The sequence below is a fragment of the Podarcis pityusensis genome (genome assembly GCF_964106645.2).
Source record: "Podarcis pityusensis genome assembly, chromosome: 2".
NCBI classification, from domain to species: Eukaryota; Metazoa; Chordata; class Lepidosauria; order Squamata; family Lacertidae; genus Podarcis; species Podarcis pityusensis.
In genome coordinates, this window is record NC_138029.1 from 45,319,480 (window position 1) to 45,344,758 (window position 25,279).

Here is a 25,279-nt window from a genome sequence, read left to right on the forward strand (position 1 = left end):
TCAGATCCCAGTCTGACACTCTAACCATTATACAACACTGTTCATTTTGCTGTTCCATATACAGTCTTGGTATTCCTGGTCTCTGTGCCCCTTAATGATTATTTGTAATTTCCCCCCATGGTGCTTTATGCTTTATAGTTGGACACCACCCTGATATTCTATGGTACGGTATTACACCAAATCTTTTATAAACAGTAAACAAAACAATCCATCTGATTTCTATGTGACATTTCTGTTAATTGTTTCTTTATGTGGCTAAACCATAATGCTCACAGCCTGGCATCTCACAATTCCATTTTACTTTAACTGGATAACTCTTTTTTGTCTATGCAACATTGTTTTCCTTAAATTCCCTGGGAATACCACATCTCACCTACTCTTCATTTCACATCTCCTTTCTTGTTTGTTTTATGATCTCTGCATTCTCAGATGTGGTTTCTCCAGCAACTAACCAATTTGGTCTTCCTGCCAGACATGCACATATATTAGACATTTCTGATGTCCAAGGGCTACCCCTTAGGGACACTGCTTACAGCTTCTCTCCTTTTAAAGAGAGTTTTTCTGACAAGCAAAAATCTGTCTAATTTTTTTAAAAAACTATTTTCTTTACCCTTGCTATCCACTGCTCTGTCCTCTTGTGGTTAGCACTGGGCTTCAGTTTAAGCAGGAATCTATGAAGCAGAATTTGAGCAAATATTATTTTCAAATATCCAGCATTTAAACTGCATACTGCTTTAGGAAGACTGCAGTTGTGAGTGCAAAGCAAAAACACAAATATAAGAGCAACAAAGGCTGTGCCCACATCAGTGATCCTGAGATAACGGGGATGGGGTCCTCCTACCTAGATATGTTTTCTTTTTGATTTTGTAGGTGTGAGATTGGAACACTAACCTGTAGGAACCATATAATTTAATTTAATAGACATTAATTACTTAAGATATATGAAGAGTTGGAGCCATGCCAACCGCATGCAATTTTGTAACATGACAGGCAACAAAACAGATGAGCAAAAATGTTTGCACACACTATACAGTGGTACCTCTGGTTATGTACTTAATTTGTTCTGGCGGTCCGTTCTTAACCTGAAACTGTTCTTAACCTGAAGCACCACTTTAGTGCTGCCACCGCACCACCGCTGCATGATTTCTGTTCTCATCCTGAAGCAAAGTTCTTAACCCGAGGTACTATTTCTGGGTTACCGGAGTCAGTAACCTGAAGTGTATGTAACCTGAAGCGTATGTAACCTGAGGTAGCACTGTATATGCATTTTGGAAAGCTGTTTGCTATGCATTCAGATGCCTTTTAAAATATCACAACCAAATTTTGCACAGTGGTTCTTGAGGTCAAGGAGCAGGGTTGCATCTGTGTTTAGATGTAATTGGATGCCATTTTGAATCAAGACAGCAGACTAGTTGAAGGGCTGTCCAGTCCAGTCCTAAGAGGGCAAATCAGCTGCCTTCAGAAGCGTTATCTAGTAAGGGTGATGGGGGGACGGGACGGACAATAACGACTTGCATGTGTGATGCTGTGTGTGATGTTAGGACGTTGGAAGGAGCCAGAATGGAGCCAAGTGCAGCAGCTGCACAGCTTCAATGATCGGTGGTTCCATGTCCTGCCACTGCTACTGGCAGGGGGCTGCTTTGACCCCCTCTGTGGCGCCAGGAGGAGGAGGAGGAGGAGAAGAAGGAGCTGGCCACTGAAGCCAAGCTATGCTCAGCTCCACGCTCGGCCTCCTTTGCCCTCTGAATTTTTGGGACTTGATGGGGTCCCTCCCAAAAAATATTGGGGCCCCCCAAAAGGGCTCAGCTCTCATGAGTTGGCACCCTGGTTGCCTTGAATCTGTCTGTCAATAGCCTTCCCCACTATGGTGAGATTCCCCCCCCCCATTTAAACTAAAATAATTATTTATAGATGAAAACTAGCACATATTCATACTTGATGCAACTCTCTGTTCTCTTTTTGTGTGTGTGATGCATGTAGCATTTTTAGCATTACAATATTCAAGCGGTTTATATGGGAAAGCAACTGCTCCCTCCCTGCCAAACCCAACAACTCCAGGAGCTTGAAATGAAATTCATTCCAGGCCCAACATATTTTGGGGAAAAAATCCTTTCTTGGGGGCACTATAAATACGGTATATGAAGGACACACATAAGAAATTGGATAGTGACTATAAACAGTAACACTTTCTCACGTCACATACTGATAAGCAGTACTGAAAGAATATGAAACAAAATTATTAAGTCGCTTTTTATTTAAAAATATGGCAACAAGTACTTAAAACATATATATGAAGGAAGAATATATCTAACAGTACCAAACTAAAAACGAAACACCTAAAAATGGGACAAAAAATTTGTGGTTTTTATGCTCCAGGGAAGTTAACAATTTAATAAACTCTTCTGTCCTTTTGCTCTGGATGGAATTCAGTTCAATATTTCTCAAAAGCATTTTTTGTTTGTTGCAAGGCAGACGGAAGTCTGTGTTTTCTCTGATTCAAATATACTGCAACAGCAGCAGCAGCAGCAGCAGTAGCAGGAACACATGACTCTGAACAGGCAAGCACTTCAAACACTTATCTGTGCAAAGCCTTTGGTTTATTGTAAATGTGATGCTTGCATGTGAGCCTTTTCTGTGGCTGCTCCCATATTAAGGAATCCCCTCCCTCCTGAGAGAGGCTAGATGGGCTCTCTCCTTGTTCTCTTTCTGCTGGCAGGGCAATTAGTAGTGCTCCAGATTTCCCCCAGGTGGTGCGAGATTCCAGGAGCTGCAGGCACACTTGCCACGGTCTGTGTTCCCTTTTGAGACAACGAGGCACAGTGGAGACTGTGGTGTCTTTATGATATATGGCTTTATTTACACATATATACAACCTGCACTTAGATGGGGGGATTGCATTCAACTCCTATGAGGGTCTGGCTTCTCCCTTAAGGGCAGCATTAGATTCAATGGACAGGAAAAAGCCATCCTCTGTGCCTCTTAGTTCCAGCCTGTCATCCCCACTCACATGGAGTTCTGCCCTTCCTTCTTGTTCTCACTGCTTACCAACTCCAAGGACCTCCCACTAGCCTACATCATTCAATGTTGAAACTCTAAACCTGGCTTTCACCTCTGGGGTCGCCACTCCCCCTTGTCTGGTAGTCTTGCCCTCTGATGGTTTCCTTGATGAGCCATCACCAGCCTTTGTCCTCTGCTGAGCTGGGTTGGCTCATTAGCATAGTTAAATCCAGGGGGCTTCCATGTTTGGCAAAGTGTAATCAAACTGTAATCAAACCTTGATTAAGTCAAACTTCTACTAAATCCAGGAATTATGGAAAAGATCTGGCAGCCAGGTATTTAGGGGGATCTCACCCTCCGCAAACCCATAGCAGTATTTGAATGCTGGTTCTAAATAGTATTTCCCCTCAAGACATCCTTCTTTTTGAAAAAAGAAAAGAAACTGGTTTTTTTAAAGTTTCCTGTAGTATTTCAGGTTTAAGAGTAGGTTCTGCAGCTCCCTTTCAATCAACTTCCCTGATTAGAATTATGGTTAGCAATGCATGGTAGATCTCATCTTGAGTGACAGAAGCATTAACAGACAAACCTACTACAGTTTGCCTGGTCTCAGCTGTCAACAGAAATAATCCCCATCAAGTCTAAAGGGCTTTCCATGGAGGCTATTGATGGCTACTAGCTACGAAGGCTATGTTCCACTTCTGCTGTCAAAGGCAATATTCCACTTGCTTGGAATCATGTGGGGATTCCCAGCTTTTGTGCTCAGATTCTGCTTTTTGGCATCTAGTGAGAAGAGGATGTCCAACAGGTAGATGTCCAACAGGTATATCGTGATCTACTGTTAGATCGCGGGGTGTCCGTGGTAGATCATGGGACTCGCCCCCAACCCTCTCCAAAAAAAGCTCAATAAATAACTTTGACTTCCTAAGAAAAGCTCAACAACTTTGATTCCCCCCCAAAAAAGTTCAAAAACTTTGGTAGATCACTGCCAGTTTTTTTTAATAGTGGGAGTAGATCTCAATCTCTTGAAAGTTGGATATGCCTACTATATTAGATGGGCCATTGGGCCTGATTCTGCAGGTTCTTATCTTATATTCTTATCAGTGATATATTAACAGTAGATAAGGATACACACAAATGCCAGAAGCTGCTAGGAAGCTGTAAAGACACAAACAGATTTTGCAATGCATGGCAATGAAGATCTGTAGAACTGTGCCTATTGATTTATAGCTTTATATTATCCATATTAATATTATCCATATTTACTCAAGTGACTCCAGTGCATTCCATAAGTTTATTCCCATATAAGGGGGTACAGGTTGGCAGCCTCATTTTGGCTATTCAGCCCAACCCTGCCACCACTAAAACCATGTTTAAATAGCTACAATGGAATATAATGCAAACAACATGGTAGAATGGTAGTTTCACCACGTAAAACAATGCTATAATTAAAAAGTACTTCAGCCAGCTGAGTATCCCATCTCACAAAATTAGAGTAACACTCATGCTGAGAAGCTGGTTAAAAACTCGACACTGTTTTCAAGAAGGATAGAAAAACCAGTTTGCACACGAGCATAGATATTCTCAAAGGAAAGTGCCATATTTTATTGAATTTTTTCACAATTCTGTGTTATTATATCAAGCTCACTTGACAGTAGAGGACAAACTGTCTTTCACATGCTATAAAAGTAATATGCCAGCGGTTCAAGAAAGGAGCAAGATTAAACAAGACTGTCTGGTGGATTTATCTGCACCAAATATAAGTCCTCCAGAAATTTTCAAGTGACACACTGTTTAATAAAAACAGCACAGTCCTAACTTTGAAAGATTATACTATAGTGCAATGAATTTACCCCTGAGCTGAATGTAATAACATGAAAACCCCCCAAAGCATGCATCAGTTTCCAAATTCGAATTGACCTTTTCAACACGTCTATGCCTTTCCATTTCTTTCAGTTCCAGTTTTACATTTTAGGAGGGCAGGCAACAACACCTGGGTCACCACCGGATTCTCCAACAATACAGGAAATATGCTGCTAGGAAGATATATTGTGCGATTCTCTCAACAGCATTATTGACAATGAGCCATTAGAGTGTTGGTATTTCAGCAAGGACAGAGAAAGCCACAGTATGCAGGAAACTGTATTTTGTTCCCTGAGGAAAGGAATCACCAAGGAGTAGTTAAATGTCACTTATAAATACATGGAGAATGAATAAATATTCTCTTGCGCTTGCACTATACTAATAAAAACCTGATAACATTTTCAAGAATCCCATTATTCCCTTTCAAAACAGCCATATGCTATATACAAACACCCAATGATTTTTCTATATTATTTGACCAGCTTCACTAATAGAACTCATGACTTGCAGCTGTTATGCTCTTTTTGACAAGATATGGACTTCGTTAATGCAGAGAAAGCAATATTTATGGTATCGAAGCAGCTACTGGAGTACCTAAAATAATCAACACTCTCTCAACCTTTTCTGAATATCTTTTGGGCTCCCTCAAAAATTTCCAGGGTAAAACCTCCTGGAGTGGCCAGCTCATATTGATAAGAAGCAGCTCTGACACGACCTTCAGGAGGTAGGCTGTCCCTGAAGCAAGGGACCTTTGCCCCTCCAGAGGTTGTTGAACTACAACTTCTATCAGCCCCAGCAAATATGGCCCAATGGCCAGAGATGACAGGAACTGTTGTTCAGCAACATCTGGAGGGTCAAAGGTTTCCCAAACCTGCTGTAAAAGTTGGAATTAAATTGGCCTATCAACCTTTCTGTCTCTCTCTCTCCCCCCTCCCCAATATACATTCTTAACTTGAATGAGTCTGGAGGCTGAGATATATTAGGCATGCCACATGGCCTAGAGCAGGCATAGGCAAACTCGGCCCTCCAGATGTTTTGGGACTACAACTCCCATCATCCCTAGCTAACAGGACCAGTGGTCAGGGATGATGGGAGTTGTAGTCCCAAAACATCTGGAGGGCCGAGTTTGCCTATGCCTGGCCTAGAGGCCTCTACATTTGTTGTTGTCTTCCAAGCATGGAGTAGAACCTCACTGCCCAACCTTCCTGTGCAGATTATTCTCATAAATCTTGGATTTAAATGGCTTGCACTACTCTTCAAAATAATCCAAAATGCGGGACTAGGCCCCATGAAGTCTGCCTGTAACCTGCTCTGCTCTTGTGGATTGTCTAGCCTAAGGTGGTCTTTGGCTTGCGGCCCTTGCTTTCTTGTGACTTTAAGAAGCACTACCAGTAAGTTAGAAGAGGTTAGCAGTTGTGCAAAAGAAAAATAAATAAATAAATAAATACAACTTTCTAAATATTGTTTCCCTGGCATGTACCAATTGCCAGTCTATTTAGGCCAAGCTATTGCTTCTTAATTCAGTGACAGCTGGCATAAGCACAGCCTAGAAGCTAACTAAGACAAATCCTTGACAAAGGAAGCACTATGTTAGCAGGTTATTTATTACCAGCTATGGGCAACTGTTGACAGATGCTAATGACTAGAGAGAGTGATTTAATGCAAGATCTGTTCCCCTTGCCCTCCCCGTCTCAACCCTCAAGGTAGCCAAGAAACATGGTGTGTTCATAGGACTTGGCAAGAGACAGCTTTCCCTGTGCTACACTGATGGATTCAGAACCGCAGATGACAGAAGCTGTTATAGCAAATGCATGATCAAAAGAATGACTATGAAACAAAAAGTCATCTGCTGGACAGCAAATCCCCCCCAAGACTAGTCCAACACACCCTTTTGAATTGACACACTGGCAATTTTGCTTTTGGGATTCCTTCTTGAGATTAATTTGGCTACCAGGTTGGGCTTTGTGCTTGGTTTTGCTTTTAGGATGTTGCTGTGATTGGTCCAAACAATATACTTCCCTTGTTCTCTTTGAAGGATTCCTAGGGTAGTCAGTTACAGATGCCTCTGTCCCTGCCACTCCTTAAAGTACAATTGCCTTAATTCAAACTGGCAGAACTTGCTCTTTTGCCTAGTGGCTGCGAGAGCAAGGTACCATTTTAAAAACTATTGTTGTCACACAGCAAGATGCATTCAAACCAACTTTAAACAGACTTAAAAAACAACAACCCCAATTTGAAACACAGTCTCCCCTGATCTCTTTTCAATCTGGCCAGAATGGATTGAGAATGAAATGGCAAATTCTTATGCAAATCTCATCAGACTAGCAACAGTGTGGATCCTTTGATGGAGGAAGTTCCTCTGGATCCAACCCAAGCTGAGTTCAATTTATGGCTGTCTACACAATACAAGCACAAGCACATTCAAAGCACAATCCTTCTCTCAAAGAATCATGGACCGTTCTTCACTTGTTGCTAAATTTGGAGGTGAGTTCTTTAGAAATTGCACACGTGCTGTGAAAACTATGGTGTAGATCTGGCTTCCAGGTGGAAAAATCAAAATTAGAAACAGAACTGTTAGAACCCAAAACTAAGATTTTGTCAAAGATGTATAACTTGCTGTTGAAATGGAATACTCAGGATGAAACGGTGAAATCTGCTATGATTAAATGGGCACAAGATATTGGACATAACATAATGATGGCTGACTGGGAACAGTTATGGACCACAGGTATGAAGTTTACGGCATGCAATGCCTTAAGAGAGAATATTATGAAAATGGTATACAGGTGGTACATGACCCCAGTCAAGCTTGCAAAAATCTATCATTTGCCCGATAATAAATGTTGGAAATGCAAAGAAACTGAAGGTACATTCTTTCACCTTTGGTGGACGTGCCCAAGGATTAAGGCTTTCTGGGAGATGATCTGTAATGAACTGAAAAAGTTATTTAAATATACCTTCTTGAAGAAACCAGAGGCCTTTCTTCTGGGCATAGTCGGCCAATTGGTGCCAAAGAAGGACAGAACTTCTTTTATGTATGCCACAACAGCAGCAAGAATACTCATTGCAAAGTATTGGAAGACACAAGATCTACCCACTCTGGAAGAATGGCAGATGAAAGTGATGGACTATATGGAACTGGCGGAAATGACTGGCAGAATCCGTGACCAGGGAGAAGAGTCGGTGGAAGAAGATTGGAAGAAATTTAAAGACTATTTACAGAAATATTGTAAAATTAATGAATGTTAGAATGATGTTGGATAGAAAGTAGGTGGTTTCTAGCTGTAATACTATAAGGGAATATGAAAAATGGATTACTAACAGGTAAAAATTTAACGTTACAATATTTTAAGATTAAAGACTAGGATAAACAAAGAGGGGAAGGATTTGCTGAACCAACAAACCGAACTGGAATACAAAAAAGGGAGGCGTGAGGAGGTCCGGGAAACAAGCTAATGAAAAATAAGTAACGGAAAGATTGAGTTGTTTTTAACTATTTTGTATTTTTCTTTTTTCTATTTTTATTTTGTAGTATCTTGAAAATTTTAATAAATTTCTTATATAAAAAAAAGAAAACTATGGTGTAGATCTAAATGTAAAGTGAAGTAAACAAAACTGAGGGTCGTTTTATGAGAATATGCCTTTTAAGAGGCATCTAGACCGTTGGTATTTAATTAAAAAAGGAGAAAGGGGCATTTGATCCAGTTTTGTTGTGGGCAGCTAGTCATGCACAATAGCCAGTGGCCCTATATGAACATCCTCGTTTGTATCAAAAGATTCAATCCAAGCAGATCAATGGGATTCAGCACAGCTGAGCAGCTGGTCTATAAGAATCTGAGGGGAACTGCTCCTTGTTTCCAACCACTAAGTTGACAGTTTAGGCTGTAATCCTAAATAAGTTTTGTAGAGTGTAAACTCCACTTCTGAGTAAAGATAAACAGCACTGCTGTCAGTGGAACATAAACAACAGCACTGACATTTATAAAATGGTTGATCAAAGAATGTGAAAGAAAGAAAGAAAGACAGAAGGACAGACAGACAGACAGACAGAAAGGAAGAAAGGACGGAAAGGAAAGGAAAGGAAAGGAAAGGAAGAAAGAAAGAAAGAAAGAAAGAAAGAAAGAAAGAAAGAAAGAAAGTTGCACTTGGATGTTTCTTGCTGGATTAGGGCAATTGTCAATTCTAATATGCACCAAATTTAGATAGAAACAGTTTACAATAGGGCAGAGAAAATGCAAATGAACTTCTGCATTTGTGGTGGAAAAGAAAAAGCCTATTCAAATTAATGAAAATTTAGTAGATGTCATTAAGGGTAATTATACTAACATCTACAGAGAAAACAAAATCTCTGGCTTGCTTGATTAGAAACGTAATAGAACAGTTCATTTGTTAATGATCAGGGATCTTATAGCAAACCTGACTGCATTAATTCAATGTCTTAAGGTTAAGATCCCATCTATTCATGAAGCCTTCCATCTGTGGACATTTTTAATAACTTACATCAACAATTCCAGACCTTCCCCTCCCCATCACAAGGCAGAACACATAACTTTAAGAGCTAATATTTCTGACTAGCAAGGGTTAGTTTCAGTGGCAACAAGCAAACATTTCCAAGCAGAAGTAAAACATCCTTCAACAATGAAACTTTCAGCACCGCGCTTTATTTGCTACTTTGGAAGGCAAAATTAAAGGCACCCTCAGACAAACTGACTGTGCAATCCTATTCATGCCTCCTGAGTCAGAAGTAACTCACTCTGAATCCAAGGATACTTGAAGTGGTCAGGTCTTGTACCAGTGTTTGGCTAGTTCAGGCACTGGCAGAGGGTCCCAGGGGTTCAGAACCACTCCCCCGCCAGCCTGTTTCCTTTCGGATTCTATCTGTGGTGGCCACCCACCTTGCTTGATTATCCAAAATGCACTTTCCTGGCCTACAGACCTTCTATAGAATGGCCCAGAGATGGAAAGAAGATAAAGTCCAGACCAGAGACGAATGGCTGATGAAGATGATGGACTATGCCAAAATGGCGAAATTGACTGGGAAAATCAGAAACCAGGAAGAGAGGAACTTGTAGTGTATTAAAAGCTAAGGTAAAACTGGATTATTTAAGAAAAATATAGAAAATAAGTGAAGCAGTGGGAAAAGATTGAAAATGGTAACCATGGAACGGTGGAGGGGAGTCAAAGGATTCAGGGAATGCTAAAAGATGATGATGAATGTTTGAATTAAAATTTGCAATGTACGGTAAAACTCTCTCTCTCTCTCTCTCTCTCTCTCTCTCTCTCTCTCTCTCTCTCACACACACACACACACACTCTATAATCCTGGTCCCAGCTACAGTTTCAATAGATTTATGGTCCTACTAGTAACTAAATATGGTGGGCAGCCACCATGGATGGGAGCCAAGCTCCCATTGGCAGCATCACCCAACCAGCACCAAAAGGACTCTGGTGGGCAGGGTGATGAGTGGTGGCCACGGGGAGGAGAAATGGCAGTGCGGCTGTCCCTTTGCACAGTAGTAAGCAGGTTGGAGTGCATTTCGGATGGGGTGGCCTAGGGAGAGGGGGTTGTTCCTGCTCCTGTGCATGGTGGCAGGCAGGAGCCCTGCCCTGGTTGGAGGGGACATGAGTGGCACTATGCCCAGAGCCCATGAAGTTTGATACTGGCCCTGTAAGTGAAAGTGGGACTGTAGCTTGAGCTAGGAATACGGAAGACCCTGGTTCCAATTTCGCTTCTGATATGAATTCACCAAGTGGCTGAAATTTCGCAGCCTCAGTTCTCTCCTCTGCAATATGGGGGATAAAAATACTCATTTACTTTGCAAGCTTGTGAAAATTACCACTAGATAATGAATGTGATTTAAACACTCGAAAGCACCATAAAAAGGCAAAGTGTTGTTGTTGCTGTTGCTGTTGTTGTTATAATACACATTGAGCATTATCTTTGTCTGCTCACTGTTCTCTACCATGTAGACAAATGCAGGTTGCAAAGGGACTTAGACACATTTATGTCCCATAAAATCTCTCCGGTTACTATGCCAAAAGCAAGCATTCTGTGGAACTGGGCAGGGTGAAGGTTTTGTCGAATAGGGAGCATCACCACAGGCATTCAAAATGTACTCAGAGAACAAAGGAGCAACTCAGTGTTTCATTGCATCTGGAATCCCTTTAATTAAATATCTTTGTCTGCTGTTTGTTGTGCTTGTCAGCCTACAGCACTGGCTGTTGTTTGGCTCATATTAGCAAATGAAACCAAATGTTGGGGAGGGGGGAAGAGGAGGAGTTCTGGTTCTGACTGCTTTTCTGTTTTTACTCAGGGAGCACCTAAGAAGAGCCCTGCTGGATCAGGCCAGGGACTCAGTTAGTCCAGAACCTTTTTCTCACAGTGGTCAACCAGATGCCTAAAGGGAAGTCTAGAAGCAGGATCTGAGGGCAACAGCACTTCCCACTTCTGTGGTTTCAAGCAATGTATTGTTACGAGTTTGTGGGTGCTGGACCTGATTGCATATTACATTGTGCGCTTCCGAGCACAATTCAAAGTGTTGGTGCTGAGCTTTAAAGCCCTAAACGGCTTTGGTCCTGTATACCTGAAGCAGAATCTCCACCCCCATCGTCCAGCCAGGACACTGAGGTCCCGAGCCGAGGGCCTTCTGGCGGTTCCCTCGCTGTGAGAAGCCAAGTTACAGGCAACCAGGCAGAGGGCTTTCTTGGTAGTGGCACCTGCCCTGTGGAATGCCCTCCCAGCAGATGTCAAGGCAATAACTCTGGTGATATATTGCCATGGGAACGAAATAATTTTTCTATTGCATCTCAGTACAGGGCTTGTTTTGGATATTATTCAGGAATACAGTGGTACCTCAGGTTAAGAACTTAATTCGTTCTGGAGGTCCATTCTTAACCTGAAACTGTTCTTAACCTGAGGTACCGCTTTAACTAATAGGGCCTCCCACTGCCGCCGCCCAATTTCTGTTCTCATCCTGAAGCAAAGTTCTTAACCTGTGGTACTATTTCTGGGTTAGCGGAGTCTGTAACCTGAAGCGTATGTAACCTGAAGCATCTGTAACCCGAGATACCACTGTAGTATAGGCTGAAGAATTGGCTTCAGTGTTTAAAGGGCAGGGGAGAGTAAGGGGACTTTCCTGATGGGCCTCTCCTTCCACTTCTCATGCATCTGGCTTAGCAATATAGTGCTTAATGCATAGCGTGTGAAGCTGCCCTATGCCCTTAGGTTTCACAGCTGTTTGTTTCCTTACACAGAAAATTAGCTATGAAAAGCACGCTAAGGAAATATGGGAGATGGGTTTTCTTGCTTTCCAGCTAACTAGAGCACAGGTTGATTTTATTCTATTAATACCCGACATGATTTAAGAATGAAAAAGAAGGAGGGAGGAACAAAACTTTTGGGCAGAATGCTGATTTTCCTTCCTAGCTTCTGCTGTGTTTGAGGCTTGTGGCAGATGCAGGAGTTGAGCTGACATTCAAACTTCAGATGCACAAAACTTCACCCAGTTTCTGAATGTTCAATGATGTTAACATGCTACTAACAAGCAGAAAACGAATGCCACATGGTCAAATTAAATCGAGACTCTCACTTCACTTGGCTAATGAACAGTGCCAGAAGGAAGTGTTGCATGAATTCCACTCATTATCTTTTAGATATCTGTGTTATAAATTGAAATTCTTGAAATATTGTTGATGCTTTTATCTTTTTTTCTGATTTATTTCAAAGATTCAGTAGCTGGGCAGATGAGAATATGCACATACTTGCAAAATTTGGTTTTATTTCAACAAGACCTTAATATAACTGTTCACAGCAGAAAAGCACAAATCAACAACGCTGACAAAAAGGAGCTTCCATTCCAATGATATGGATGGGTAGAGAAATGAATGATGCATAAATATACATTTGCATTTACTGTTAAAGCAGATGAGTAGAAAAAACCAGGTGTGATTTGTTCTGCTGCTCCACTTAAATAGTTATCATCTCACCAGCTAATTTCCTATAACTCATGAAAATGGATGCATCCAGGAAAGGAAGGCTAGAAAGTAAACAGGCATCCCTCAATGAACATTAAAAGTCAAATGGAGTAAGAAACGTGTCGCAGCAAAGTCTCATAAGGTGAAATCCAACATTGATTCAGCAGAGGCATGTGCTAAGAAAACAGTTGTCCTAGACCCAGTGGCGTAGCGTGGGTTGTCAGCACCCAGGGCAAGGCAAGTAATTTGCACCCCCTAACCCGTGGATTTGCGCCCCCTAACCCGTGGATTTGCGCCCCCTAACCCTAACCCCCAGATGTTGCGCCCAATGCGGCCGGCCCCCCCTGCACCCCCCACGCTACGCCATTGCCTAGACCTAGACTATTGCCTGAGGCAAATGAGGGTACCACTTTGGTGAAAGCAAGAAGGTCTGAGCCTGGTAAGCTCCTGAACTGGAGACACCCTGGGAACCTCATGTATGCCACCTTGGTTGCATTACAGAAGAAAGAAAATAAATAAAAGGATGGCCTTTTTGTAGATTTTGTCTTTCTCCTCTACCACCTTCCACATCATTTTGAAGCATTCCCTCAACCTGCAGAAACGGATTTTGGGGAGGAAGTGCAGGAGGCTGCCAGGGGTAGGGGAAATAATAAAAAATTACCTCCCCTTCTCTGGTGGTAGCAGATGGCTTGTGGAATGGCAGCAGTGGATTTTACCCATATGGATTCAGTTGGCTAAAAATACTTCAACTCCACATGATGAAAGCAAACTGAGTGGTTTCAGGTTAGGTAGCGGCGCTGTGGGTTAAACCACAGAGCCTAGGACTTGCCGATCAAAAGGTCAGCGGTTCAAATCCCCGCGACGGGGTGAGCTCCCATTGCTTGGTCCCTGCTCCTGCCAACCTAGGAGTTCGAAAGCACGTCAAAGTGCAAGTAGATAAATAGGTACCGCTCTGGCGGGAAGGTGCGCTGCTCTGGTTCGCCAGAAGCGGCTTAGTCATGCTGGCCACATGACCCGGAAGCTGTACACTGGCTCCCTCGGCCAGTAAAGCGAGATGAGCGCCGCAACCCCAGAGTCAGCCACGACTGGACCTAATGGTCAGGGGTCCCTTTACCTTTACCTTTATACTCCTTTTGGAGGAAGGGAAGTTCGTGGTGACATGATAAAGACAGATGAAGTTACTAATGGTGTGGAGATAGCAGACGGAGCTTTCTCTCTTATCTTGCTACCCCCTGCTTGGTGAGGTATATAAAAAAGAAAGATTTTGCACAATATATACTGGATATGGAATGCACTGTCGAGAACATAAAAACAGCCCATCTAGTCCAGCATCCTATTTTCACAGTGGCCAACCAGATCCCTATGGGAAGCTTGCAAGCAAGACATGCGCGCAGCAACACTGGAGGTAAAATATAGCCATCAAGACTAATGGTCATTGATAGTTTTCTCCTCCATGAATTTGTCCAAGCCTCTTTTAAAGTCATCGAAGGTGGTAGTTAACTTAGATGCAATATATGTTGAGGGCCTCTCATCGAAACAGCTTTAAAAAGGACTAGATAAATTCATGGAGGATGAGGCTGCCATGCTATTTTGTTGTTTAGTCGTTTAGTTGTTTCCGACGCTTTGTGACCCCCATGGACCAGAGCACGCCAGGCACTCCTGTCTTCCACTGCCTCCCACAGTTTGGTCAAACTCATACTAGTAGCTTCGAGAACACTATCCAACCATCTCGTCCTCTGTCATCCCCTTCTCCTTGTGCCCTCCATCTTTCCCAACATCAGGGTCTTTTCCAGGGAGTCTTATCTTCTCATGAGGTGGCCAAAGTATTGGAACCTCAGCTTCAGGATCTGTCTTTCCAGTGAGCACTCAGGACTGATTTCCTTAAGAATGGATACGTTTGATCTTCTTGCAGTCCATGGGACTCTCAAGAGTCTCCTCCAGCAGCATAATTCAATTCTTTTGCTATAACCAGTGAACATACACAGGAACTCAGGTGCCAAATCAGACCATTGGTTCTCCTGATTCAGTATTATATACACTGCCTAGCGGTGACTTTCCAGGATTTCAGACAAGGGGCATTCCTAGCCCTACCTGGAAATGCCAGGGATTAAACCAGGGACCTTCTGCATGCAAGGCAGATAGTATAGGATTGTACTCCTGACACTTCAGTGGCTACTAACCATGAGAGCTAAGTGCGGACTATACAGGAACGCAAGACCCCCCCTCCCAAGGAACTTTATCTCACACATCATAACCTGCCATATCACAGAACAGGGAAAACCTAGCGAGCTTCGTCATTGATTTAAGCATTAAAAACAAGCCATGCTATGTTTTTGAGCCATGTAAAACGAAGCATTGAACCACACTGCTTTTGATAATGGAAACTTCACTTCTAGGCTGCAAATTAAAGCTGAAAAGCAGCTCGCAGTTAAAATTCACATCAAGTAGTAGAGAGCATCATTAGAAGGTCATAGGCAAGAGCTTGTGACTCCATGAATAGCAATTAATTCCAATCAATATAGAAATTAGAGAGAAAGATTAGAAAGTGGTGAAATTTACACAGTGAGAGCTAATTTATATTTTTAACAAATTGTATCCTGCTGCACAATCAGTAAGGTCAGAATTAAGATTCAAGACCCAGTTCCTCATTGTCTTTTCTTGTTAAGTGTCAGTGCGTGGGCAACCTTGGACAAGGAGCGCAAGCATAAGTGAAAATATAAATAAAAACAAAAGGCTCCCATTAGCAGAGGCTCCCGTTAGTCCCTCTGTAGTTAAATGTGAGCAATTTAGTAATCAGCCAGATGCATCCAGGAAACCCACAAGCCAGGCATGAAGGCAATAGCTGTCTCCTGCTGTTGCTTCCCAGGAGCTAGGATTCTGTTGCGGAATTTTTCTGCATAGTTAATTTATTCAAGTCACTGCCAAAGGATGTTTAGATGGCTTTAAAGGGGGATAGACAGATTCATGGAGGACAAGGAAGGGTATAAGGATATTTTAACCCTGATGGCTACGTTGTACCCTCCACTGTCAGAGGCAGTACAGCTACTGGGTGTTTTGACTGTGCAGAGGATTTGCTAAAGCTCCCTTTTAATACATTCAGGAATCTCAAATAAAGAGCAAGTCCTAAAGGTCAAAAGATGGAACACTTGATTGAGACCATTGGGAGAAGGCAGGGAAAGTGGGGGTTTCTATTAACCCCCACCCCAATTAATGGCTTCATATTCTCTCGTATTAGTCTCTCGCCTTTGTCAAGGATGCCCATGGGCAGAGAGAGTTTAAGGTCAATTGTGTGAAAGGGTATAAGAAAGCTTTGGGAAGTGGGGGGAGGGAGGGGAAAGGCTCCAAGAGCATTGTCTCCCCAAACCTCATAAAAGGAAAGCAGCAATATGGCCTCTCTGAACTTTCTGGATTGCATGCTCAGAATAAGAAGCTGAAAGGGCTGTTTCTTTCCATCTACTGTGTGTGTTCTGCAAGGTGCCTTCCTTTCTAAGAGTAATGAAAACTTAAATTTGCAGAACTGCTCGTTGGTGGCCTTTGTCTGTGAAAATGTCAGGGGCCTAGAGACACAAGGTTTTGCACTTCACACCATCCAGATTTCCAGAAAAGAAACCAGGAATATAATTTGATCAGAGACCAAAGCTTAGAGGGACTAATTGGGGAAGAGAAATTGAATGCACATCGTTTCCTGTGTATGTATTAAGGGACAGTGTGCTCTCTGTATTGGACCACAACACAAACAGATGCTCCACATTGCAGTCTGTCTCAATGCTCCTTTACTTTTGCTGGCTGGCAAGGGTGCCTCTGGCAGATCTAGTTTGCCAGCAAGTGGAGGAAAAGCCACAAGAAAAACAAACATCACAGAGTAAGTACGGTATATGAGTCGATATTGCTATCGCCTTCTCTTCGATGGTACCACACCAAAACAATTCAGAGGATGACTACAAGGCGATCCCACTCTTATAATCCAGCAGGTACTTTTTCAAATTCTAGTGTTCATAATTACTTTACTCCTTTTGGTAAAGAGAGGGAGACTACTGGTGAGATAAGAATACCACCTAAGGAAAAACTTCTGCCAAACCCAAACTATCCTGGTTAACTAAAGACTGTCAATGCGAAATAGAGAATCTGAGCACTCCTTTAATCTTCTCACAGCCTTAGCATGGGTCACAGAACTGATATGTTCTAGGAGCAATTAATCAATGATTTTGGATCCAAGATGGTCTTCTGAATCTATTTTTTAAATAATTCCACAAACTATCAAGTTCTTACAATCCGCAATGGAAGTCAACAGGTGGAAAAATACAAATTGTTACATGCTCTGACCTCCCCCAAGTGGAGAGAAGTTTTGGGTCACCACTACTTGGGATCTAACTTCCTCTGACAAGTTTCTGTAGTCCATTCACAAACACATCTAGGACACAGGTAAAGGAGGCATGCAGGAGGCATACTCTTCACAAGTCACTGCTTCTCGAACCCAGAGAGGCATGGTTCTTCCAGATTTTTTTTACTTATTCCTTCTCTTTTTTGCTTCTCTTTGTCTCTCTGTTTCAAAACTGCCATTTCTACACACACAGAGTTTACATCAGCCCTTACCCTCAGTTGTAAAAGGGAAGGAAGACCACCTTCTCAAAGCTCTAATGGCTAGCATTTAGAAAATTTCCAAATATCTCCAAATTATTAGCTTCCATTGAGAAAACATTAATCAATCATTCTGGGCTATTAGCAACCCCAGCTCACCCCAGGCTTTGACTCAATAGCCCAATAGTAAGACAATCTACTGAACTTTACATGCAAAGACAAGAGTTTAACTCAAACCTAAGTATTGGAGAGTTCAGAATCCAAACAGAAAAGAACAAAAATATGTTTATTATAATTGTGAGGCTGGGGCTGGAAAAGAATTACTTACCCAATTGACCAATCTCTTCTCTGGCAATCTCATATACCGGAAGTTTCCCAGTGTCATATCTCTGTGTCGATTGCAACATAGATTTTCCAAAAGGTTGAATATAAATCAGGCAGCACGGCTTCCAGCACCAAAGCCCCAGCTTACTGATTGACAAAGAGGGGGGAAAATCAGTGTATTGGCAAAGTCAGAAGATACGTAATGGAGTTTATTCCCCTAGTAGCTGGACAAACTGGAATTGCCAGAGAGATAAAGTGACCATGTGCCCCACCCTGTCCTTTGGCACATTTCTTGAGAGTGGAAGGAACTTGACGCTAAAAAGAACGTGAGGAGATAAAGACTTGCTTTACATATCGGAATGCAATATCACATTTTTGTGGTACAGATAAAGAATGTTTGCCTTTGTGAATGCTTGAATATGTTAAAGGAATATCTAAATGGAACATTTCCAGATCCACCAACTGACTTCTAAGTAAGTGGGCAAAATGCAACTGTGATCAAGGAAACGGTTACCACTTCCCACATTGCACTGCCTGGTGCACCCTGGCCCTCGGCCATACAGCTGTTGTGTGAGCTGAGCTAATGTCCTTTTATCAAAAGCTATTTCATGATCCCAACTAGGTTCTTGACCCTCCTTTCTTTATTTTTAAGCACACACACATGTATTGGGGTTTGAACTGTAGCATATTCATTTCTTCATGAATTGAAGAAATGTAGCATTCATTAAAAAGTAAAAGCCTTAAAGAAAGAAGTGCTTGTGCATAGAGAATGTATGAAGACAGTAGATAAAGAAAATGGAATGTGAGAAGACTGCTGTCTGGATGTGCCTTGGGGTGCTTCCAGAAGGGGGCTTTTTGTAGGGCAGGAGATACTCCAACATGCAAATTTTCCACGGAGTCCACATGATGTCATTGGCATCAGAATGTCAGCCCATATTCTGTCACCCTACCCTCCCTGTAGCTGAATTTACCCTTTTTGGAAACAATTCTGACAGGACAGTTTATTTACTTTTTAACTGTTGCCAATGACCCATTTGTGATCACTGAATGACCTGTTTACAGTACTGAGCCCCTATCTGGAAGCCCCCATAAACTCACAGTTCAACAAGCCAGCTTCACAATTTCGCACAATGCAGTTAGCCAGCCCCATGAATTTCAAAACTGCTGGGCTCAGCTGACACATGTGGAAGCCAAAGGCAGCCAAGCTTGAGGCATGAGGAGCTTATGTTAGTATTGCATTGGCTGATGTGGTGTTCTCTCTATGAAAGCCAGCCCACATTTAGAAGATGGAAAAGGCAAAATGGATACACAGTGTGCTGGGGGAACCTGGCTATAGGACAATTTACTGTTGTGACTCTGACATGGTCCACAGAGCCTGAGTGGCAGAATTGTGAGCTAGCCCCATGCTGAAGAGACCAGTCCACTTGGTGCCAAATTCTACATTTATCCACACAGGCCCACATCTTCTACTTGTCAATTTGGCCATTGTGACAATAGACCTGATGGAAACAAAGACTGGGAATGCAGCCATGATGTAGCTGCTCTGACATTTTCTAGAGTGGTTGAGTGGTTTGTTTTTCAGTTTGTTGCTGCTTCACAAAGTTCTGGGCTACTACACATGCTATAAATGGCAGAGTGCCCATGAGCTGTCTCGGGGAGAAGATGAATAGGCTGCAGCTTCCAGGTTTTTACATCTCTCATCTTTCCAGCCCTGAGCAGCAAGAGACCCCAAAATGAGCTCTCCTCCTCCTTGCTCCTCTGCTTGACCTGCAGCAATGTATTTGGCACTCTGTTGGTGGGCAGTGGGCTTTAAAATCCCAGCCTCCTTATTGTGGTTGAGTTTGTGGGTGCCAATCTCCCTTGTGCTATGAGTTTTCAGACTCCCCTGTGGTGGTAGGGGTTTCTGGGTTCCAGACACTGAACCTCTGGATTCAGCAAATGTTAAAATATAAGCCAGGCCAGTTTCATGATGAGAAAATTAGGACAACAAAAGGAAGGCGACGAGCCATTAGGAAAGCCAAAGAGAGGGGGGGCCCCTCTGTGCTAGATGGCAAATGGGAGGGCCCCCTCCCGCAACTCAGAGTTATTTAGAAGACAAAAGCAGAGTCTGAGGGAGAGTTTTTGGTTGTGATGTGACTTAGAGGAAAAATGGTTGCAGGCTGCTAAAGGCAGAAAGCTGGAGAGAGGGTCAAAGCAGGATGGTAGATTCTGTTTGAATCCAAGGCTATAGCTATGGGAGGAACAAGACCCTCTTGGGGTATTAATGCTGGGAACTCCTCCACTGTAGCCTCAGGTTGTATATATGTGTGAATAAACTATATGTAATAAAGACACCATGGTCGTCGCTGTGCCTCATTCCCAAAAGGAAACATGGACATTGGATAAGCGTCTGGAACCCCCGGAATCTCACACCACTTGGAGACTGGGGTTCCATGCAACAATATGTTTCCATCTCCCTTTCTTCAGAATTCTTTAAAAGAAAAATCCTACCATGCTTATACTTTTAAAATACATCCCTCTGTCTTCTTCCCCTGCTGTGCTAGCATTTTTTTCAATTTCAGCAGGTGTCAGTTTTTGTCCCAGAGCAAACACTGCTTCATAAAGGAGTGAGCTAATTTTTTAAATTTTTTAAAATAACATAAAAAGAGCTTTGCGAGTTCAGACCAAAGGCCCATTCTCACAGGGGTCAACCATAAACTTATGGAAAGCCCAAGAGCAGGACATGGGCACAATAACACTCCTCTGCTCATGTTGTGGAATTCAGATGGCCTCTGTCTCTGGAGGCTGTGCATAGCCATCATGGCTAGTAGCTATTGCAGCCATATCCTCAATCAATTAGCTGCTTGCTTGTTTGCTTATGATGTTTTCAGTGTGGCTTACAGCAATAAATAGTTAAAATGCAGTTGTCATAAAATAATAAAAAGCAACAAAAAATTATCTGTTGCAGAAATTAAAACAGTTCACATCACACGTTTAAAACACATGCCTTCCTCCAAATAATCCCGGGAACTATAATTTGTTAAGTGTTCTGGGAATTGTAGCTTTGTGAGGGGATAAACATCAGTCCACATGGTTCTCAGGTAGGGAGCCAGGATTGTTAAAGTGGTAGAAATATGCTTTACATGTATGGTGTGGATGTGACCAAATGCACACCACAGGGTCTTCCAGTTTCCAGAAATAAACTCTCTGTAGGGCAGAGAGTAGGCAGATGCATTTTGATTCTGATGCTCACGTGTGTACATGCATGCACAGAACACAAAATGCCAGCTCATTGCTGACCTTCTATTTCCACACAACCACCTGTCCCAATAGCACATGGTGGCCCTCTGTGTGAAATGTTTCATAAATATTTTGGCAGGATGTTCAGTGTCTAGAGAAGGGGAAAGAAAAGTGCTTTGGCGTAGGATGAGATGCCAACATCCATCCCAAGTGCTTCCAGTACCTACAACCCACTCTAGAGACAACAAATCCTGCTTTGTGTACACCCACCCAGTTTAATAATGGAAGATGGCTTTATTTCAGGCACCATTCTTATCTTTCCTACTTTTTCCTCCACACAAAAGGCTCCATGTTGGGTTGCCTTTCTGGGCCTTGATGATTGTATGAAATGATTGCATCCCTAGTGATTGTATGAAGCTTATTGTGAAGGTAACATTTGTAAGTGAAAACATCTGACTATAAAGAACAACTCAGTAAAGTATCTGATTAATGTGACTTCCGCACACAGCCTGAATACTTACCTGGCCCTTATGGCCCAGCCAATACACATAAATGAACAAGAAAGCTAGAAATTACTTTGCAGGCAATTATAGTTGCTTGTAGAATAAAGTCAACTCAGATAAACTCCAGTCAGAAGCATATTGATTCCAATTTATAACCTGTTAAAATACAATTCCTGCCTGCCCAGGTAACAGAGCTCTGGAAAATGCTATTAGGGCCTAAAAGATGACTGGAATTAATGCTGGGTAAATAAAAATGGCTTAGAGACAGCAAGATTTCAGTCTGAAACAAGCAACTTTGTATGGATCCATTGGGGAGAAAGTTTTTAACTGTTAACATTTCCAGGGGCAGAAATAACAATAATCAAGTTTTCTTTAAACTTCAAAATTACATGTTCTTCAGTACAAAGGGGGAAAAAATCACTTCAAGAAAATAATAATAAAGAATTAAATAAGATTCCAGAGAGGACAAACTATAGAAAGTACGTAACAGAAAGATGTCACCAGTTCACCTGCTCATAAAAGGACACGGGAAGCAATCTACAATGGCAAAACTCTACATGGTTTTAATCTAAGCAGGAGCAGGAGCAAAATGTATCTTTTTAAGAAACTCAACTTTCGTGAAAAAATAAATATTAATATTTATTTCTACATAATCCATGTTAGCAGCAACTATATCTGAATGAGGCCCACACTCATGTGCATGGTCCAGTAAGATTGATACTCACACAGAACAAGGACACATGAACTATCCTCTGAGTTGGGCGCCATATATTCCACATAGTGCTTCATGGAGTAAAGATCCAGCTTCCAGAGTGATGCATGGAGTCATGCCTGCTGGATCATGTCCATGTACACCTCCAAATTGATGAACAGCATGAGTAGCTTTGACAGCATCAATTATCTGCTTGTCAACATGATGGGATGAATCTAGGTCACACCCAGATTTTTGAGGGTATATTTACTGAGACCTTTCATGGGTGCCAAAGGAGATACTGCCTGACACACTGGTGTCTGTGGGTGCCACATCAGTGACTGCCAGCACACATGCGTGATATATAATGGTGCAGAAACAATGTGTTGTCTTTACTGAATAGACGTTCCTTTACCATTTAAGAGTGAATTGTGTGAATTTACAACTTTGCATGCCAGTCACATTACAGAACAACCAAATTGTGCACTAGTGGGTGGACATAGTGGTTTAGTTTCCTCAAATACAGCAGAAGTTCCATTTTAAGCTGGCTTTATGAATAGAATAGAATACTTTTAATCTCAGGGTCGTGGGTTTGAGAGCCACATTGTGTGAAAGATTCCAGCATTGCAAGGGGTTGGACCAGATGATTCTTGTGGTCTCAACTCAACAGTTCCATAATTCTATAATTAGATCTTTATTATGTTGGTACCCATCAAAATACTTATGGTGCTAGTACTTGAGGAGATTTCACCCCTCCCATACCCAAGAATCTCCTGATCATCTCCTGATGGTCTCTGCTGACTCTCCAGAGAGGAGGAGGCGTGTCCTGCCTATCTACTTATTCTGCCCAGCAACATATCTGTGTGTGTGTGTAAGAGAGAGTCAGTCAGTCAGTGTATCGGAGAAAGTGAGAGTGTTAGAGATCCTAGAGATAAGATTGCTGTTAGAGCAGCTGCAGACTCTCAGTGTAGCATTGATTTATGCTTAGACTATTCAGCTCTGTATATAGTTTTGTATCATAGTTGTAGTTATAGAATAAAAGGAAGATATTCTACAGAGCTGCTCTCCGAGTGGTTTATACTCTGCAAGACTCTGCAAAACTCTGCTGCGCAACGACTGTATTATTGAGACAGTGAATCCGGTGCTCTCAGCTCTGAGCTGTGAGTCCACAGCACTGTGACCGTTTCCTGTGAGAAGGAGGTCTCTGGCGGTGCTACCCAGCTCGCCTAGCCCAGTCGGGGTTGAGGTGCAAGAGTCCAGTTGGTGCACTGGCTCTAGGGCGATGCTGACATCGGTTATGGGCCCAGCCGTTGTTCCAGTCGTCTGACCTGACGTTGTTCCAGTCATCCCAGTCGTCCCAGTCGCCAGAGGTCTCTGTTGCTGATTGCCGGACGGTGGAACGGACGCTGCATGCTGGACTGATTTGCGGTGCCCAGAAGCAGAGCTGTTTTGGAGCAGAGTGTTCAAGCTGCCGCTGTTGCTGTTGCTGCTGCTTGATTTATGGAGGTATGTTGCTGCCTGCCAAAGAAAGAAGATAGCATCCCTGTTTGCCTGTTAATTGCGCTCTGAGTGGGAGAGAGAGTGGCTGAAGGAGTCAAGGCTTTATCTGTGTTGCACGAGGGAAGTGTTTTGCTCTAAGTAATAGCAGACATGGCCTGTGCACATTCTGGCCAGATGGCTCTGCCCTTTCCTCTCCTCACGCCTGAAACCTATGCAGTTTGGCAAGTAAAGATGAAAGCGCTTTTACAGAGGGAAAAGCTATTTCACACGATAGAAGATGACCCTCCAGATAAGGATGATGATGATTGGGCTGAGTGGCATGCTGCAGATATGAAAGCCCGAGGGACAATTGTTTTGAGTGTTTCAGACCACTTGCTGGTGAACTTAGAGGGTCAAGAGACTGCACAAGCTGTTTGGCATAAGTTGAGAGATATGCATCTGAGGCAGAATGCTGGTTCCAGTGTGATTTTCTTTAAGAAGCTGTGCAGGCTGCAGTTGGAGAAAGGTGGTGATTTGCCTAGCCATCTATCTCAATTAAAGCGTCTCAGACAGGACCTTGTTCAGCGAGACCTGGCTATTTCAGAGGCTGTGTTTGCAATGCTGATGATCAATAGCCTAGATGAGTCTTATGATGGAGTGGCTGCCCAGATTTCCACAATGCCTTCTGACCGGCTAACAGAAGATTATGTGTCTAGCGTGCTCCTGAATGAGTGGGATCGCAGACAGGCTGTTAGAGAAAGCCGGGACTGTGCTGTTAAAAATATGCTTGAAAATGTGCCTGAGTCTTCAGCAGGGGAAAGTGAAAGTGAAACTGCTGCTGTTAAAGCTTTGAAATTGAAGCGGTGCTTTTCGTGTGGAGCACAAGGCCATTTGAGTTTCCAGTGTAAGAAGTCTTCAAAGAAGAAGGGAAACTTCAGAGGCAGAGGGGGAGGAGGAAGAAATCCCCAAGCACCTGCTACTTCAAAGGCCTTGATCTCTCGCTGTTCCAGTCAACGTGGGCGGAGTTTCTTCGTGGTCGACTCTGGCTGTTCAAACCACGTGGCCAAAGATAAGAATCTCTTTGTTCAGCTTGAGAAGCAAGAGAAAGAAATTCATCAAGCAGATGGGACAGTTCTCACAAGTATGGCTCAGGGAACTGTGTTCTTAAAGAGCCTGAATGCAACTATTAAGAATGTCCTGTATGCACCTGATATTCAGGACAATTTGTTGAGTGTTTCCCAGCTTGATCGTCAAGGGTTTAAGGTGGTGTTTGCTAAATCTCGCTGTGAAATTCTTAGAGATGGCAAGCTCATTCTGTATGCAAAATGTGTAAATGGATTGTACCAATTGCCTTTTGTTTCAGGTACAGGCGCTGCAGAAGCAACTGAGAAAGAGTGTTGCAATTTGTCTGTAGATAAGAATGAGAAATTGCATGACCAATGTATTCATTATTACCACCGTATTTATGGTCATTTGAATTTCCAGGCTGTGGCAAAAATGCCTGATATGGTTCAGGGTATGAAGTTGAAAGAATGTCCCTACCACATGAAATGTGTTTCTTGTGCAGAGAGTAAGGCAAGGCAAGCTCCCAAAGGTACAGAGTCTGGGAGAGAGGCCAAGAAACCATATGAAGTCATTCATGCAGACTTAGTGG

General features: G+C 42.6%; 1 protein-coding gene across 4 annotated transcripts in view; it reads right to left on the reverse strand.

Moving 5' to 3' along the window:
* LOC308471352 (phospholipid-transporting ATPase VB-like) overlaps positions 1–25,279 on the reverse strand; it is a 153,775-nt gene that overhangs the window by 45,552 nt on the left and 82,944 nt on the right. For 3 of the 4 annotated variants that reach the window (XR_013982894.1, XM_080995325.1, XM_080995323.1), the window contains exon 1: positions 17,738–19,919. The gene's annotated coding sequence lies outside the window, so the exon portion shown is untranslated. Of the gene's footprint in view, positions 1–17,737; positions 19,920–25,279 lie in introns of those variants that run through there. The other variant, XM_080995324.1, reaches the window with a different exon arrangement.